Consider the following 16,804-nt stretch of genomic DNA (forward strand, 5'->3'; position numbering starts at 1 on the left):
AAAATACATAATACATATCTTGCTTATTACTAAACAATTAACCAAGATCTCTTCCTTTGCATTACGGCAGGCTATTTACGTATTTTACAAATACGGAAATTAATGCTGAAGTAAGAAATCACTAAAAAAGTCGAATGCTGCACATGACCCTGCAGTTCATCAATTACGAAAATTTCATAGGTTTAAATATCCTTTGAATCATCATATTACAACAGTACTATTATAATAGTACTATACATTTTGTCAAAATGACAAAACTGGTAATGTTTATTTTATAAGTAAATAAATAAATCTAAAAATTATACCAGCAAATTACCCTATTGCTAAACAGTTGTTACTCTTGCTGCTATAAGTCAATATTAATATGGCACATTAAATAGGCCTAAATAAATAAAACATTAATATTAATTCACATATCCGAAAAACTAAACTACATGTTAAAGCCTACAAGTTCATACTACTATTTATATATAAACCATAACATTATGTTCACAATCATAACGTCTATTATGTTTATCTATTATAGGCTAACCATTTCAAAACGCATTTAATAGAAAGGGCCTCATTAATACCTGGTGGAACTTGTGCCCTAGTACGAATTTGCCAACATAATTCATCAATTTCCAGACGGACTTGCCAGGTAATAAAATCCAAATGCAAAACCTTGAGTATTTAAAATATTTACCTAACATTGTAAATAGGTTTTTATTTATTATTTATTTTACATTTGTTGACTGGGCTAGTCTAACTGGATACATGTCCATTTTCAGTAGAGGCCCGGGGAGAAAAGCTCCAAACATGAATAGTGACAATGTTAAACATATATAAAAAGACATGTAAAATCACATAAAGTGAAAGCATTGGTAAAAAAATATATATATTACTCAGTTTATAAACTCTAAAAACATTACTCTAAAAATTATACTAAAAAAATTTATTAGAATAAAAAAGATTATACTAAATACAATAGTGGGTAAGAGTAAAACCCAATTAAGAGAGAAAGGCCTTTATGTTTTATAGAATTACTAAGAAGAAAAGAGTAGTACCTAGATTAGGTGGCATAGGATAGAGGAGTAGGGAAAGGAGTAAGAGAAGGATGGGGGAAGGATAGAGGAGTAGGGAAAGGAGTAAGAGAAAGAAGGGGGAAGGATTGAGGAGTAGGGAAATGAGTAAGAGAATGAAGGGGGAAGGATAGAGGAGTAGGGAAAGGAGTAAGAGAAGGAAGGGGGAAGGATAGAGGAGTAGGGAAAGGAGTAAGAGAAGGAAAGGGGAAGGATAAAGGAGTAAGAGAATGAAATGGGAAGGATAGAGGAGTAGGGAAAGGGGTAAGAGAAGGAAGGGGAAGGATAGAGGTATGGAAAGGAGTAAGAGAAGGACGGGGAAGGATAGAGTAGGGAAAGGAGTAAGAAAAGGAAGGGGGAAGGATAGAGGAGTAGGGAAAGGAGTAAGAGAAGGAAGGGGGAAGGATAGAGGAGTAGGGAAAGGAGTAAGAGAAGGAAGGGGGAAGGATAGAGGAGTAGGGAAAGGAGTAAGAGAAGGACGGGGAAGGATAGAGGAGTAGGGAAAGGAGTAAGAGAAGGAAGGGGAAGGATAGAGGAGTAGGGAAAGGAGTAAGAGAAGGAAGGGGGAAGGATAGAGGAGTAGGGAAAGGAGTAACAGAAGGAAGGGGGAAGATATCAGTCTGGGTTAGCACATGGACAAGGCCAATGAGAAGTAGGAGCTAAGATTGATAGTTCAGAAGGAAGTTGATTCCAGTTTTTACCTGCTGTGTTAGAGAAAAGTGAGTCACCAGCTTTGTTGTTGGATTTAATTGTGGAAACTAGGAGCTTGTTAGCAGAGCGTAGTGTAACTAGATTTTTATATGGTGTAATCAGATTAGAGAGGATAGGGGTGTTGTTAGGGTGGTGTAGGATCTTTTGAGTGATAAGTAATTGCTGACAGAGTATATGGTTTTCCAGTTCTAGCCACCCAAGTTGTTTGAGGTTGAGGCAGTGGTGAGTTTTGAAGGGGGAGCATGTAATGAATCTAGCTATGCTATTATAACAGGTGACAAGTTTGGAGAGGTTATTTTTTGATAGGTTAGTATATATAGCAGAGGCATAGAAAAGGGTAGAAATGAGGTGGGTTTGTGCAATAGTTTTCCTGGCAGAAGGGGTAAGGAAGGGTTTAATTCTATAGAGGGTACCAAGGTTTTTGTTAATGGACTTTATGGTGGTGCTGATGTAGTAATCAAAGTTGAGACAATTATCAATTGTAACACCTAGTAGGCAGGTTGTAGAGTCTGGGGTTATGTTGGTAGCGTTGTTAGAGGTTACAGACAAGGATGGAGTAGGTGATTTATGAGTAGGGGTAAAAAGTAGTAGTTTTGTTTTTTTTTGTGGATTTAAGAGGCAACAGTGTTGCATAAACCAGTTTTCAACATTATGAAGAACAGTTTGGGTGAGGGACTGGAGAGAGTCTATGTTCTTGGCTGAACAAATTAAGGTGGAATCATCTGCATATTGAATGCAGGTGGCTTCAGGAATATTTATGTGTAGATTGTTAATAAATAAGGAAAAAAGAAGGGGACCAAAGATAGATCCTTGGGGTATCCAAATATTTACAGGAAGTAGTGAAGACAGATTGTTATCCCAAAGGACTGCTTGCTGTCTGTTATCCAGATAAGAGCTAAACCATTGTAATGCTTGTGGTTCAAGAGAAAGGATCTTTAGTTTGTCTAAGAGTAAGTTATGGTTAACCATATCAAAGGCTTTCGACAGGTCAATAAATAGTACAGAGGAAAAGGAGTTATTGTTGCGATTTTTATTTATAGAGTCTGTGAAGGATAGTAGGGCAGTTGCAGTGCTATGGAATGGTCTGAAGCCATGTTGGCAATTGGCTAGTTGGTTATTTTGTAGTAGGTAGTTAAGTAGTTGTTTGTGAATACATTTTTCCATAATCTTAGCTATTGGGGAGAGTAATGCAATAGGTCGAAAGTTAGACAGCTCAATAGAAGACCCTCCTTTATGTAGAGGGATGATGTGGGATACTTTCCATATGGATGGAATTTTGCCTTCTGAGATGGTTCTTTTAATAAGGATAGAGATGGGATAGTCTATTGCTTTTGCGGCAGTTTGTAGATATTCAGATGGGAGACGGTCAGCAGAAGGGGTACAAGGTTTCAGTTTTTGAAGTAGCTTACAGATGAGAGAAGTAGGTACAGGTTGTATTTGAAAGGTAGGTGATGTAGTCTTGGAGGAATTTAGTGGAGAAGCAGTAAAGGGAGGTAAAGAATTGGCTAGGGTTTGAATGGCTTCTGTAAAGTAAGTGTTAAAGGCATCAGGGATCTGGTTGGAGTTATTATGGTTAAAACCTATAGGGGCAGGGGTAGCAAAGTGACCTGGACAAAGAAGTTTGTTAATCCCTGACCAAAATTTTTGTGGAGTTTGTTGACTGGTTTGTTGGAGGTGAAGGTAGAATTCTTTTTTGTCTTTGAGAATATCTTTCTTGGTGGCATTTCTTAACTGCTTAAAGTGGAGCTGATCTGATGGACATTTGGTAGCTCTCCATTTAGTCCAAAAACACTTCTGTGCGCCAAAGAAAAAGATTTATTGAGCAAAGCTTTCGGGTTAACCACCCTTCATCAGTACATGTACTGATGAAGGGTGGTTAACCCGAAAGCTTTGCTCAATAAATCTTTTCTTGGCTTTAAAAATGTTTTTGGAATATTTGAAGTGATAGACCAGACTTTGTTTATTTCAAGCTCTCCATTTAGCCCAGATTTTATTTCTAAGGAGCATCTTTTGTCTAGTTTGTTTTGTGAGCCATGGGGCAGATTTGGATCTTATTCTAGTAGAACGAAGAGGTGCATGATAATCTAGGATTTGAAGAAATTTGGTGTTGAAATAGATAACTGCTTTGTCAACTTCAAGATGGGTTAGTGGTGACCAGTCACATGCTTGCAGTTCATTTAGGAAGCTGTGTCATTATATTTTGTTATTCATCATAAAATGCTTAATTTGTAAATCTTGTAAGTTGTACAGCTTACTGTACAAATTTGCCTCTGTTATAATGCTTAACTTCTTATGAAACAAAACCATCCCCGGGATTCATGAAGCTCGGTGCAAGGACAGTTTTAGCCTTGCGCTGAGCATCCTCATTACAGATGGTGCAGCAGTGCCATATAAATATGTATGAGGGCGTGCCGCTGCACCCTCGACGTGTACAGGAAACGTTTGTGAGTGCAGGGGGCGTGTACAAGTGCTCTACAGAGGCGTAAACATGCCCCGACAGTTGCACAACCTATTATGCTTACTATTAGAGCCCACCTCTAATAGTAAGCCAGTAATTCAGTGTCCGTGGATACCGAAATGTATGCTAAGCATACAAGAGTGTCCATGAACAGTGAAATAAAATTGAAGTAGTAAGCACACATGCACATATTGGAATGTTGAGCCCCGTTGCTATAACCTTCACAATTAGATTCCCCGTGTCCCTGTTATGCATTTGTATTGCTGCAATATCGAAAGTGTAAGCAAAGCACAGCATGTTTGCACGTCGCTGCCCTCCACCAAGCATTGCTTATACATCAAAATCATTCAAATAGAAAAAAACATGCGTAATCAATATAACCGTCAATAGTGTAGTGGTTAGAGCATCTGCCTAATGAACAGGTATTTACTGTTCAAGTCCAACTATAGCACATATCATTTTCCATGTGGAATGAATGTCGTTTTGCTGTAAAACTGACATAATGACATGTAAATGTGAACTTGAGTATCGTATGAGATGTTTAACTAAATTTCTTTCAATCAAAGTGGTACTGTCATAATGAATAATGCACTAGTAAGCAGGTGTAAGCACAAATAAGCAGCAGTAAACATATATAAGTACCAGTAAGTAAGTCTGAGTGCGCTTGCGCAGGTGTAAGCAGTGCCCAGCACAGGAAATGTATATAAGTATGTACATATATATATATATATATATATATATATATATATATATATATATATATATATATATATATATATATATATATATATATATATATATATATATATATATATATGAAGAATGAACATCATAACAATAAAGCATACAAAAGGAATGAGAAGGGAATCAACAGCAACTTCAGTATTATCTAGTGCTGTCAGCGTATGTCATATCAAGCTGGTCAGGAGTGAGCAAACCACTGCTACTCACACCACAGGCAGGATATTACCAGTGGGAGTAACATTGCTGATCTGCTAAGTCTACTTTACAATCAGAGGGTAGTCCCTGGTGAGACTACCCAAAAATTTATAGGATGATTTGCCATCCGACCATTACACAAGCAAAAGCAGGTATGTTCAAGGACTAAATGTTGGGAGAGCCTGATAATACATGGGTTATGACAATATACATGTAGGGCCCCTAACACTCGGGAGAGGGCAATGTGTGGAGGTGTGTCATGGCTGCGATAGCAACTGGACATTGGATGGGTGGGGTGGAGGAACTATGTGTATGAAATTATGAATCCTGGTGTGTCAGAGCTGGATGGGCCGGTTCTAATTGGACCACCTCATGGAGGTCAGTGAGTTCGTTATAAGTATATATGCCTACACACATGCATACATCTATATGTAGGAGTACATTCCCTGTAGCACATTCATTCCATTTGCAGACATAAATAACATGAATGTGCCCTTACAAACCTTGACAATAGATAGAATAATAGGTTGTGCATAAGTGAGAAGGGACAAAAGTGATAAAACGCATAAGTGTGTACAATGTCCGAAGTCAGTGCTGTGCTGAAAAAATCAAATGTGAGGACTTTCTCACACATGGAATTATTCCTGTGATCTGCCTGTTACGGCAACGCCAATTACTAAACCGGTCTATTTGTAAAAGAATAACGCCAAACACATACATAATTAGCTCTCATGTGTAACGTGCGTTACCACATAGTCATACTTATTAATTTATTGTAGTGTCATGTTAACGGGAGTAAGAATGTAATGAAGTATAGAGTCGAATCTTGAAATAAAGACATGCATATCCCATGTGGGACAACCCAAAAATTGCGAATAGTGTCCTATTGGTCGCTTATGTCACCAATGTTTGTGGACTAAAAGTTTGGGATTTCTGAGGATACGTGGAGTGAGTCAGCTGAGGGATGGGTCTACAGGAGTAGGGAGTGGCCAATGTGTAGTGGTGTGGATACACCGCAAATCCAACTGGAGAATGGATGACTGCAGTGTTAGTGAGGTGTTGGTGTGGGTGTTTGGGGAACTAGGAGTCATGGATATATGGGAATATATGCAAATGAAGCAGCACAGCAATAGTGTATTGGTTAGAGCATTCGCCTAACGAACAGACATTCCCATTCAGAATCCCACTGCAGCACATACCATTTTCCATCAGTAATCTGTATATGAACATATTTTGACATCTGTCCACTGTATAACCTGCAAAATAAAAATTAAAAGTGAACTGGAGCAAAGTGTCAGTGTCATAATGAATAAGGCACTAGCAAGCAGGTTTAAGCATATGTAAACACCAGTAAGCGTGTGTAAGTGCGTTTGCACTGGGTATGCATTGCTTTACACACACATATATATATATATAAATATATATATATATATATATATATATATATATATATATATATACATATAGTTGCAGACATATATATATATATATATATATATATATATATATATATATATATATATATATATATATATATATATACATTTATAAATTATCTATATATATATATATGTGTGTGTGTGTGTGTGTGTGTGTGTGTGTGTGTGTGTGTGTGTGTGTGCATAGATATACACAGATATACAGCTATGATAGGAAACAGCACACAAGAATGACATATGTTCACAGGTTATGCCAATGGAAGTGAGGGGCCCAAGCAAAAAACATGAAACACGTAGCATGACCTTCCACCCCCCCCTCCAGCCGGATACAGGAAACATACACACAAACCTGCAAACAATGTAAATAGTCCACTGCTCCCCGGACCACAGGCAGGATACAACCAGGGGGGGTACACAGTGCACCCGTTAAATCTAATCTTGGAACACAGATAGGAGCTTCCCTTGTGGGACCCCCCAAAAATTGACAGAAGACCAAAGGAAAATGATACACTGATCATTTTGGGTGGGGTATGTACATACCTAGAATATGAGGGTGGGAAAGCCCGATGACCCATGGGTTGAGACAATGTATGACATGGGTCCCGTGAAGTGGAGAGAGGGCAGCGTGTAGTGGTGTGCTCAGACCCAACCAGGACCCAGAGTAAGGATGGGTGCTGTAGAGGAGGTGCCAGTGGGGGAACTATGGGTAGCTAGTTATGGGTCTAGGTGTGCAGGTGTTGGCTGATGTGGGCCTATATGGACAGCCCCAGGGATGTAAGCAAAAGTGTTCATTGGGCAGAGACATCACCCAACGAGCAGCCACACCTGCTACGAGTCCCACTGCAGCAAAGTGTAGTCTACATGGAAAGGAATGAAATAACCAGATGTAGATGTATATATGTAGAGGTATGTGTGTGTGTATATCTACCCATAGCAACATACAGATATACCTCTCCTTCTCTGTAGTACAAATGTATACATACAGAGACAGAATACATATACATACCCACATATAGATATATACATATACAGACAACCATAGACCCATATATTGTTAGATATATATAGACAGCAATATATAAATATATACATGTATGCATACATATACAGATATATCTGTATATAGTAATGTATATATATATATATATATATATATATATATATATATATATATATATATATATAAAACTGTAAATATACACATGTATATAGCTAGGATATGATACAGCAGTTATGAATTACATATGTTCACAGGCCATGCATATGTGGGTGAAGGGTCCAGTCAACAACATGTAACACGTAGCATCAACCCACCCCCCCCCCAGCTAGGCCGGTGAGACATACAGACACACAATAAAAGTAAACACACCACTGCTTTCCAGACCACGAGTAGGATACTACCAGTGGGAGAGACCTACCAGGTCTAATCTTGAAGCAAAGATATCAATGTCCCTTGTGGGACACCCTAAAAATTACTGATCATCGGAGTCAGTCCCTGTAATGATTCATCAAACCAGGCTGTAGACGTACACGGACCAGTAGGTTGAGCAAGCCTGATAACCCATGGGTCGACACATCGTACAACATGTGTCTCGACATGCGGAGAGTGGGCAGTGTGTAGTGGTGTGTTTATACCCCACCTGTACCCACAGTAAGGATGAGTGCTGTAGAGGAGGGCAGGTGGGGAACTATGGGTATGCAATTATGGGCCTAGGCATGCAGGTGTTGGCTGGCGCAGTTGTATTAGGACTGCCCCGGGGATGTAAGTAATATTCTGAAATGGGCATAGCTTACGCCCATACCTCTCAACCCATAAGAGCAAATCAATTGGACAGGACATAAACCACTGGGGGAACAAATAGGGATCATACCTCTCAACTGTCCCTGATTTCCAGGGACGTCCCAGATTTTGACTCAAATTCTAACTCTGTCCCACTTAATCCCTCCTAAAACTAGTGACTTTTGGAGGAAAGGTGATGAATTACATGTAATGAATAATGACAACATTTAAAGAGTTATAAACTTCATTTACCTCAGAAAATGTGTATTAATTCATATGCTCTGAGTCTGTCAATGTGTCACGTTAATAGCACTAATATTTTAAATGTGTCCCTGATTGTCTCAGATGTTCTCATGACTTGTCCCTGATTCACTTGATCTTTGTCTCCAATCATTTGAGAGGTCTGATAGGGACAGAAAGCACATATTCCACTTACAACCTTAGAAAGATGATAGAATAATAGGTATGCAGTAGCATGACTCAGTTGAAAGATGTGGGTTCCAAAACCCAATTACTTGTTTGTATTGAATGGTGTCAGTTCCCATGTATTAGCCAAACAGGTGCAGATTGTAAAAGGAACACACCAATAGTATGAATCAAACTCTGGACAGGCCGCAGATTCCATACAGTCGAACGGCATGCTTACGTCTAATGAGCAGCCATTCCTAATACTGTAGGCATGTAATCCAATGTAATAGGCATCTCAAAGTAATATCGTAGTCCTCACTCCCACCCAGGGGTGTGAGTGTCAGATGCAAACACCAAATGCAGTGCATTTGCAAGTGCAGGAGCAAGCGGGTGTAAGCCTGTTTCGCCGCCGGTATGCGAGTATCACACTGGTGAAGCAATGTAGAGGCTAACTGAGTGTAAGAAACTGTAACCAGCAGTTAGCATTGCTTAGCTCTGCGCAAACCCATGCACACCAGTTCACAACTGCTTTAAAGTGCCTTAATTACTCTGTACCCAACAGCTTGTGTTCTGGCCAGCAACAAAAGAACCAGTCTCTGCAAGGCTAGAAAGCAGGTCCCTGTACATCACAGTCATAGTAGTAAACCACTACGCCATGATAGCAATACATATAAAGGAAGTATCAGCAAACTAATCCTTACAAGAGGGAAACAAATCAAATATGTGAACTGAATCTATGTACAGTGTAATGTTGAATAAAAATAAATATTGGTCTCACCACAATGTGATTTAAAAAATCTACGTAACTCCATAATAGCAAAAAAGATAAATCTTTTATTCCATATAACAAAGTAAGGTGATAAGCGCTTTCACGTAGGTAAGACTACGCTTCATCAGATAATATTTTAAATAAAAACTTGTTCTTATATACTAGAATTGTGGGATGAATGACAAATGAAGCTAGATAAAACACCCAATAAATATCTTTTAATCACATTAGATGTAAAAAAATCTTTTTACATCTATTCCAAATGATGTTGCTTTGGAAGCTATTAGGGAATTATTAGTTAATGAACCCACATTTAATGGAGACAAAATAATTTTAATATGTCAGCTTCTAGATTTAGTTCTCAATAATAATGTTTTTATGTTTGGCGACAGTAACTATTTACAGACATGGGGGGTAGTCATGGGCACCCCCTGTGCAAATACATATGCCAACTTAGTAGTCTTTAGTTGGGAAAAGAAATACTTGTTTGATCATTCAACCTTCAGTAAAGTAAAATATTACAAACGTTTTGTTGACAACGTTCTCATTATATGGGAAGGTACACAATCTGACTTTGATCAGTTTTTACTGTTTCTAGAAACCACAACGACATATCTTAGGTTTACTATGGACTCCTCGCCTACCAAGATTAATTTCCTGGATGTGTCCCTTACTTTGACCAATGAAGGGACTATCACCTCCTCAATATATAGGAAACCCAGTTGGACTAATACTTTGCTCAGTTTCGATAGTATGCACCCAAGGCATACGTTCCCTGGCATTGTAAAAAGTCAATTTGTAAGAATTTCTAGATTATGTAAATCTAGCAATTCTTTACCTATCGAGGCTGACAAACTTGAATCTTTATTTATTGATAGAGGCTATGATGTTAATTTAATAAAAAGTATTAGACATAGCACACTAGGAGATCAAATTATAAATGAAGTTACACCCAAGACTGATACCAATATTAGCAAAAGAAATATATATCCAGGTAGAAAGAATACTTACAATAAATCTACCTCTAAAATATCTTATTAAATATACAAGTGACGTAAAATGTATAGAGAAAATTATTTACAAAAACTGGAATGTACTTATTATGGACGATTTTGTGAGACATATAGTAGGTGAAAAACCCAGATTTTTATATAAAAACTGTCCAAACCTTAAACAAATTTTATGTGATAATTTTATTCATAATAATAATGTCACTGTTATTAATAGTAATAAATTAGGCACATTCCCTTGCAGGAATTGTAATAGATGTTCATATATTTCATTACATCAGTCTTATACTCATCCATTTTTAAATTTTACGTTCAACCCCAGGTTCTATGCCTCGTGCTTAACAAAAAATTTAATATATTTAGCAACCTGTAATAAATGTACAGCTTTTTATGTTGGTCTCACTAAACGGAGGCTAACAGATAGAATTTATAATCATCTTTATGAAATCAAGAAAGGCTGTGAAAATAATGCCTTAGCTCTACATATTAAGGACAATAAAGACCATAATTTCCATTTTAGGATTTTAGAAATAGTCCCCCTAAATAGGAGAGGAGGTGATAATACTAATTGTTTAGCCATTGCAGAACTAAAATGTATCTTTAGGCTTGGAGCCCATCTTTCTCCAGGTTTAAATAAATTTGTCTCCATTAAACCTATTTTAAATAATAGGTCACGATAAAGAAATTTTTTATTTATTAAAAAATGTTTTTATTTTAAAAATTTTTTTATTTATTAAAAAAAATTTTTATTTATAAAAAAATTTTTATTTATTAGATGGTTTTAAATAACTTACCATTATTACATACTATGCACACATAATTATTTTATAGTTATCATTATATAATTATGTTACCATATTTTTATAATATCATATAGCTACAAACTACATGTAAGAAATTTTATGCACTACATTTATGCACAATTTAATGCATTTTATTTCTCATATTAAATAAATACATATGTTACATTTATATACAAAATATATATATATATATATATATATATATATTAATTTATTTACTACATAAATTTTGCACATATTACACGTTAGAATTTAATGGAATATTTATTAACACTTGTGGTGACCCTGGTGTTCAGAGATTTTTTGTCGCTGTATATTTAACTTATAAACTGTTATTTATTTATGTATTTTTCATAAATTGTTTTTATAGGAACATTTTAAATGATATAGTTTTATACATAAAAGTATATTCTCTTTGATTAGCAGACTACAGAGTGTCACAGAACTTTTTTATATATGTTATAATTGGTTGTGCGCTGAAACCTCATATTAGGTTCTGTTTGTTTTAATTAATTATTTGATTAATAAAGTAATTGGCTATGCTTCCCGCCAATTCTAGTATATAAGAACAAGTTTTTATTTAAAATATTATCTGATGAAGCGTAGTCTTACCTCTTGAAAAGCGCTATCACATACTTTGTTATATGGAATAAAATATTTATCTTTTTTGCTATTACGGAGTTACGTGGGTTTTTTAAATCACATCGTGGTGAGACCAATATTTCTTTTTATTCTACGTCTTGGACTTGTGATTTTTGGTCTCTTTGCTACAGCAGTTACATCTCATAACTTTTACAGTGTAATGTTCTATAACTTGCCGCAGACCATAAGTATGTGAACTGGAGTACTGCAATAAACATAGAGTTGAGTTGTCACTGTAATAAGGTTCAGAAGTCCCCAGGGCCCTATACAGTGTATGTACATATGAATGACAGATACCAGACACATATATAGCCTGTAATGAGTAAGACATCATTGAAAAAAGTCAAATATAATGCTATATAACCAATAAGCAAAGCTAACCACCACACAGCCCAACTAATTGTAAGCAATGTGTAGGGAAGCCAATATAATATGCCCACAGGTACACCTCTTTAAACAGTGCCAACCTGAAGTAAGCATGTGTGCCCATAGCCTAGCCTTTTCGAAACTGGCGAATTACTGAAAAGTGCAGGAATCTGGCCCTACTTAAACCAACAAGGTGGGAATACGGCTCATAACTGGTTGTAGTATCCCCCTGCAGGCAGAATGGCTGGAGTGGGAGAAGGCACTCACTTTAGAGTGCAGTGTTGGGGCATCCAGGAGTCCAAATTAATGGTATGGCTCCTGGTAAAGCACCATGACAGGAGACTACTGTAGGGCCAGAACCAGGGCTCACAGTACAAAATGGAGGCCTGGGACAGTCTCGCTCGTGACCTCACTAATGCCACAGGTATCCCCTGGACTGGTGAGCAGGTCAGGCACCACCATGCAGACCTGAAGCAGCGGAGGGGGGATGTCTTGGAACAGTGTATCCAGGAAGCAAGGCAGATGCAGAATGCCCCAGAACTGAGTAAGTACTCCTTCCACTATGTAGTTAATAATTGCCTAGCTTGTGTATACTATGGATAGGTATGGTGAAATATCACTGTACTTCCCTGACAGCTGCAGATGAGCGTGCTGTGAACCAGCAAGCCTATGATGCTAGGCTGCAAAGGATGCATCATGAGGCAGGTTAGTAAATAGCCTGCACATACTGTCATAACAAATAAATGTTAGAGCCTAAGAAAGTGTTGTACCGATATACAGAATATTGTAATATGCTGCGAATAAAGGTGCAACCCCTGCATTACTTCTGTTTACTCTGCAGTCATATGTTGTTGTACTGTTGCAGTTATTAAATAGTACTGTTGTAGTAAGCAGTGTTACCCACACTGTGGTATGCAGATACAATGTGTATGAAGTGCTGTATAACAATGTCGGAAGGGCAAGCAGGTCAGACATATTACACAAAATACATTACAAAGCCTCACAACAATTTACTGATAGCATAGTGTACAGTGATCTTAACTGTAATGCTTTTGTCACATGCAGCAGGGCTTTGGATCCCAGGAGCGCTAGTAAGTTGTATGCATAATCATTCCACACAATTGCACATAGTCTGCTAGAATGTTCAAACAGAAAGCTGTATGCATATTTACACTTAACAACTGTACAGATTTTGCTAGAATGCTTAAATGGAGTGTGGTATGCATATTCATACCCCTCAACTGTTCCAATCTGCCCAGTATGTCCTGCTAAATGGCCCACATCACCTGCCTTTTGCCCTGTTCTCCTGACAAATTAGTGTGAAGATCCAAGAAATGTAGGCAGCTGTTAATGACATATAACTGATAGTCAGACTTGTGCATAGTCAGAGAGTGTACATGCAAACATACCTGTCATCCCAGCATCTCGCCCGAAGTGTATGAGAGCAGTCTCAAAACATGTTGTATTAACACCTGCATCTTGTCAAGCCTGTACATAAGACACAGGTCCTGTACATACTAATCTACAAACATCCCATTGTACAATATAACGCCATTGGGTAGTGTAATAATACATGTAAGGGACAGACCACTGCAGTGACTATGAATGTTGTGAAAACTACAAGGATGTATTAGTTGTTAATTGAAGTCTCTGTTTCTCTCACCCCTACCATATGTGCAAACATAACCGTTTCACACAACTCATTTGGTGTGGCTACACTCCCACCCTTTGTTGGGACATATGTCCTATTGGTTTATAAATATTCACATCTGTTTCTATGCATGTGCCATGTTAAAATACACCCATATTGGTGGCCTGTTGCCTTCAACGAAACCTGCATGTTGTTGTAATGGCCAGTGTTTACCCATATATGCATGTGTTCTGCCTGCTTTGCAGCTATGTTATATCTGGTGCCTTGTGTAATGGGAATACCTATGCATGCTGTTATAACTTATCGTGAATGCTGTTGACTATTACTAACCCATATCTGCCTTAAACATACTACAACATAGCTCATATGGGAAGGCCGGTCCCAATGGACCCACCTGTCCCACCTCAGCTGGCCATGGCACGTGCCACCAGCACATCTGGGGCCCAGCCTGAAACCTCCTCATCTGTTGGCCCTGCACCACCTTCAGGTGGAACTGCTGCAGGGGATGAGGCTCGCCACCCCCCCCAGGAGTGGGAGCGGAGAGGAACCTGTCACCCATGGTACGGTCTGGGCCGTGGTGCATAGGTAGCTTGACAGGGAGATTCGAGACCACCTATGCCAGCTTGGGGGCTGAGTGGCACAACTAGAGAGTGACCCTGCCCCTCCTACACAGCCCCCAGCACAGCCACCTTCTGGGCTGTGAAAGTGCAGTGGTGACTGCCCATGGGTGGGGACATCAGTCCCACTGTATTCATTGGTGGGCTCATGGACTTGCGACTTCCAAACACCCCTCCCCATCCAAGGTGTCCCCCCCACATGTGTCATATACCACCCCTGTACGCGTCTTGTTTGTCTTGTCTGTCATAATACCCAACCTATCCTCCCTGATCATACCTACTGTCATTCCCAAACATCCCACTCTCACCTAAACATAAAAGAAAAGAATGGCAATCTGTTCCCACAAAAAAGCACACCCCATACATAGCTGTCCATTTTGCACGTGTCCACTGGACACATGTGAACGTTTCTAATTGGCATCACAATATACTATTGTTGTCCTCACTCCTCTCTCAGGGTTGTGAGTGTCCAAATGTCCCACCAAATTTATTGCATATGCACAGCCGTTGCTGTAGAAGAAATGAACAGCTATGGACCTTCCTTACACCCTTCCTGCACATCCCTAGCTATTTTCCCTACTGTCTTTCCCTCTTTGTGCCCCTTTTTCACCACTTTTCTATCAACCCTTTTTTCTTTTCTTTTAAAGAAATTAGCGCGGGGGTAAGTGGGAGTAAGCTTCTTTTAAAGAAATTAGCACGGGGGTAAGTGGGAGTAAGCACTTTTAAGCAGCAGTGAGCGGGTTTCAGCCTGTTTGCATGGGGTTAAGCACTGCCTACACAGGTTAAGCAGTCAAGAAGGTAACTGAGTGTAAGGAACTGCAACGAAATGTAACCACTGCTTACCGTCGCGCAAACCCATGCACACCCATTCACAACTGCTTAAAAATGCCTTAATTACTCTGTATCCAACTGCCTTATTCTGCCCAGCAACAAAATAATTGGCCTTTGCAAGGCTCCAAACCAGGACCCTGCACATCACAGCCAATGTGATTTACCACTAAGCCATGGCAGATATACAGACATCCGATGTTATCACAAACATATCATCCAGCACAGTCATTCAACAGTATAGGATGTACATGTAGATATATGTGTGTGTGTTTATGTCGAGATATAGATACACACACACACATATATATATATATATATATATATATATATATATATATATATATATATATATATATAGATCTAAGACACTTGCTTGAAAAAGCAAGGGTCCAAATCCATATATACCGATTACATTTTAACAAAAGCACTTTAATTGAAAAAGCACTTCCGTTAAACTGTGAAAAAAAAAAACAAAACCACTAATTAAATGTTTTTGCAGGGGGGCTTTGCCCCCCCCCTGCACCCCCCACACCCTCCCTACTTAAATATTCTCACTCCAAGGTCACACTACAGTGGAGTAAAGGAATATTTCCTTACTCGCACCACAGTGTGACCGACACACCACTCACACATACCTGAAATTGCTGCTTCAATGAATAGGAATTTCGGGTATGTGTGAGTGCAAATTTGTCTTTCGGTGGAAGTTAAATTTGCGCAAGTGTCCGTGTTCCATATATAGATATATCAAGAACATTCCATGTGACAACAAAGCATTAAAAAGGAATGAAAAGGGAAACACCAGCAACTCCTGTATTATGTAGTGGTGTTGTCCTATGTAATATCAAGACTCCCTCAGAAAGACGTGTCATTAATACACATAAACATTTGTACATTGGCCAAATACAGTAGTCTGTGCATTTTATTTACACTAACACAACAGTTCCTGCCCAATCATTATGTGAGAACAGTACTCTTGCAAGATGCTGTGTACAACATCATCATCATGAAAAAGGTAAATGGCGTAACCATAGAGGGACCAGTAGTGTCATGTGTACAATGGGGTCATCTATGTACCTGGAACCTTTAGGAATCATGTGCATACCAGGATCGTGTGCCTGATAGACAGGGGTGAGGACAACAGTAGCATGTTGTGATGCAAATTAAAAAGGTTACATGTGTCCAGTAGACACATGTGTGAAATGGATAGCTATGTATGGGGCAAATGTTGTTCTAGGAACAGATTGGCCTTTTGTTTTCGTAAGGTGAGAGTGGGATGTTGGGGAAGGAGAGTAGGTATGTTCGTGGAAGATAGGTGGGGG

The sequence above is a fragment of the Protopterus annectens genome, chromosome 1.part2, assembly GCF_019279795.1.
Source record: "Protopterus annectens isolate FY-2018-M chromosome 1.part2, PAN1.0, whole genome shotgun sequence".
NCBI lineage: Eukaryota > Metazoa > Chordata > Ceratodontiformes > Protopteridae > Protopterus > Protopterus annectens.